Below are 4,165 nucleotides of genomic sequence, written 5' to 3'. Positions count from 1 at the left end.
TATATAGCTTATTTTTTCAAATTTGGTTTCTTTTTCTGAATCTTTATAAGCAGAAAGCATTAAAGTTACCTGTAACACCTGCCCTCAAATAGCACTTCCCAAATAGCGCCCGAGGAGGGCGAATAAGAGAAGGCACAATTATAAATATTGAGTTTGTGTTGAGTTTTTTTTTATTTTTTAATCACAATTTAGTTATTTTTCAATTTTCTAAACCAGTATGCTGTTATTTTCTAGGACACACAATTTACAGTTGTGGTCATTGTGAACTTTATCAAATTTGTCCATCTTTTGTGTTCCATGAAAAAACCACAGCATACTGGTCTGTAGAGATATGAGGATAAGTAAATGATGACTGAAATTGTTTATTTGTCCTCTATTTTTAACATATAACCTATTGTATCATTATTTGCTTGAAAAGCCCTTCTGACCATCAAGGGGTCAACATGTCAAGGCGAGCCATTCATTTTATGTCTCTTGAGCTCCAAACACTTTCTGATCAATTCCTGCTATTGATTAACCTCAGGACAGTGTCGTCACTGACACAAAAGAGTTATTAAAAGCTCTGAATGTCTCATAACACAAAAACATAGTGACATGTGTACACATCACTAGTCAGATAGAGATGGTGCTTTCACAGATATCTTATCTGCTGATTACTTAAAAAAAAAAAAAATCCAGCTCAAAGGCTCTGTCCCTTGACAGGAAACCAATAAAGCCATAAGTCGATGATTACTGCAGACCTTGCTCTCCTTGAGGCCCCTTCACCCCGGGAGCTGTTAGGAGGTGTGTTGGCTTTCACAGTGCCTGGGTGTTACTCAACGGCCTCTTGATAAAGGAGTCAATGACTGCCTTTCCCTTAAGCTGAGCAGTAAAACAATTAGGAAACTGTCGGAAGTGTTTGTCATTGATGCATCCACTAAAGCCCCTCGACCTGTTTATGGATACAGGCAGTGTTCTCATTGGAGTTTCTCTCTGAGTAAGTTCATCATCTCCATTAATAATACCATGTACAGACTTGAAACTCTCAGTGATGGAAAGTTAAGCAGGAAAGACAGAGGATAAGAAAGAGAGAATGTAAATATTTGTAAATTTAATTAGGCTCTTTTGGCATGTAGTAAATTGAAATAAATAAATGAAATAAAAAGCCCAAATTTATTTCCCAGTAATATTGCAGTGCCTAAACACATTGATTAGTCAGTGCTATGTGTTGCATATTTCATAAAGCATTCAGTCATCTAGTTCAAATGGCAAATGTTGCAACAACTATTTTTATTTTTCCCCTGAGGTCCACTTATAATGCTAGCAAGTTTGCTTTTGCACCAGAAAGTCATAATTTAGACCATTTTCCACTCTGTCTCTGACCTTTAGTTATGAAACAGGCAGTTTTTCTGCTGCTGTAGACTTTTATGTAAACACCCTCTTTGCATGCGAAATAAGATACAGTGCTGTGCTGCACTAATTCACAAGCTGCAGGTTTGCTGTTGAGTCCAGTATAGTTTTAACACTGGACTGTTTTTGATGGATGGGACAGTTAAAAACTACACTGGATCTCATTTTGCAAAGCTGCATTACATTGTGAATAAAAGTCTTAGTTGAATGTGAGTGGCTATTTGTTGAATTGCATTAATCTATATGATGTCAGCATGTTTCAGAAATATGAATTTTAGAATTTAGCTTTAATAAATGATCGTTTTGAACTGGTTAGAGAGTTTAGAGTTCTGAAATTAAATTAATGTTAGCCTTGTACTATTATTTATCTCAGTATCAATGAAAATGTAATTCCTCATGATATGATCCCTTTAATATTTCCTTTGCAGACAAAATATGCCATCAGTCTTTGTGTGTGGTGCCTGCAATATTTTGCAGCATGGTGACAAAGTTCAGATGCATTTGTCAATCAGCTTGGGTTATGAGATGCATATTTCATAATTTATAGCTTTTAGCTGTCTTGTCTAAATGTTTGTTGCAGCAAATAAGGCTGTGTAACTTAGCAGGTTTAATCCACTGAAAAATGTGCAGGATGGGAAATGCTTTGAAACGGCAGATCCAAATGACTGGGTCAAAAGCTGGAGCATTATTTCACAAGAGCGGTCCATAAAGATTAGCCATGCATTGAATGTTACACACTACTACAGCAAAGCAGCCTAGTTTTCCTAATTCCTGTTTTAGAGAGGCCATTTACTGGTGACAGACGACAGGACGAAAGGAGAGAGACCAAAGACAGACAGTCAATAATCAGCCGGTGGAAACAAACCCCTTGAGGCTGAACGAAAATCATCACTGGAATTATTATCTTGATTGAACTGTGCTATGAAAACAAGCCTGGAACATTCTTTGAACACTTAATGTCTGGGCCACAGGCGAGATGTTAAAGACAGTCTGATGTTAAAAAATGTGATCTGTCCCAACTTTAATTATACCAGCCAATATTTCATACTAGAAAATACATCTGTAAATTTGATATTGTTTGTGTGTGTGTATATATATATATATTAGTCAAATACATTACTTTATTGTTACAAACAAAGGCATTTAAAAGACGAAAAGTGACTTAAGTGGCCTTAAAAGTCAATATATTGTTTGTTTATTTATTTCCATATCATTGAACATAAGCCTATCCAATGCTTAAAAAGTTTTGTTTTGTTATATGCTATTTTTAATTGTTAAAATGTGTCTCAAAACTTTTAAAACAAGTAAGAATGTGTTGTGTGAACAACATTTTAAAGGTACTTTAAAGATGAAAAATTTCTTATAATGGAATTTACAATACATACAGATGAAGGGCATGAAAAAATGTATTCATTTTTAACTTTTTTTTAATATATTTATTATACTAAATTATTTTGTTAGTTTGATGGCCCAAACTAATTTCATTCAACACCCTAAACTTGTTTAGATGAGTTCAGCACTAGCAGACGTTCAGCATCAGCAGAAAGTCTGTCTGTGTGCCTTTCACAACTCTTGTTTTCATGTTTATGTTTTCATATTTGCCTTGGCTGACGAGTATCTGAAAACATATTTTTAGCCCCTCCAAAGTAAAACTAGAAGACGCTGCACAAAATTGGAATAAACCGAAAATGTTCTGTGTGCATGTGTGTGAACTGTCTGTTTGTGTGTGAGAGTCTGAGTGTGTGAGGATGAAAGCGTGCAGGCTTGTACACATATTTTTGGTGGTGTAGTCAGCGTTCACAGGAAGCAGCAGATTTGTTTACATGTGCCTCTCCATCAACAGATCTGTTGAGCTTTCACTCTGAGATGATGAACTAGACGACACGATTAAATCGCTGTCAACTACACGTCCAGGCCAGCCAGCAGTCAGCCGGCACAAGAGAGCCATACACTGATGGCGGTCCAGCTCAATACTGATGGATTCAACAAATGGAGAAATGTAGCATTACATCACTTGCTCACCCATGGATCCTCTGCAGTGAATGGGTGTCGTCAGAATGAGAGTCCAAACAGCTGATAAAAACATCACAATAATCCACAAGTAATCCACATGATTCCAGACCATTAATTATAAACACGCGTTTTTTGCTTCACACGACATTAATTGATGGTCTGGAGTCATGTGGATTACAGTACTTGTGGATTATTGCAATGTTTTTAACAGCTGTTTGGACTGAAGTGAATGGGTGCCTTCAGAATGAGGGTCCAAACAGCTGATAAACTCCAATGCAGCAATTAAGACATTTTTAACTTCAAGCTGTTGCTTCTGGCTAAAATACAGTTCCTCTATCCATAATATTGCTTTCTCCAGTGAAAAAGTTGTATACCGTCTGAATCAGGGGAGAAATATGCATAGATCAAGCACTGTTAACAAGCAAAAAAAAGGTCCAAAACAGTTCGAAACAAATGTGTCGGTGGATTTTTATGTGAGAGAACAACAGGGAATGGACTTTTTCTCTGAGGAAAAGTTATGTTTATGGATTATTACCAAAAGCAAAAATGCTATGAAACGCACATCATGTTTTGTGAGAAAGTACACCCTAAAAAATGCTGGGTTAAATACAACCCAGTGCTGGGTAAAATAGGGACAAACCCAGCAATTGGGCTGTTTTGACCCAGTGGTTGGGTTACATGTTTAACCCCACCTTCTGGGTAGTAACCCAACCGCTGGGTCAAAACAACCCAATAGCTGGGTTTGTCCCTTTTTAACCCAGCA

The sequence above is a fragment of the Sinocyclocheilus anshuiensis genome, unplaced genomic scaffold (genome assembly GCF_001515605.1).
Source record: "Sinocyclocheilus anshuiensis isolate Anshui unplaced genomic scaffold, SAMN03320099.WGS_v1.1 scaffold407, whole genome shotgun sequence".
NCBI classification, from domain to species: Eukaryota; Metazoa; Chordata; class Actinopteri; order Cypriniformes; family Cyprinidae; genus Sinocyclocheilus; species Sinocyclocheilus anshuiensis.
This window is presented reverse-complemented; position numbering follows the sequence as displayed.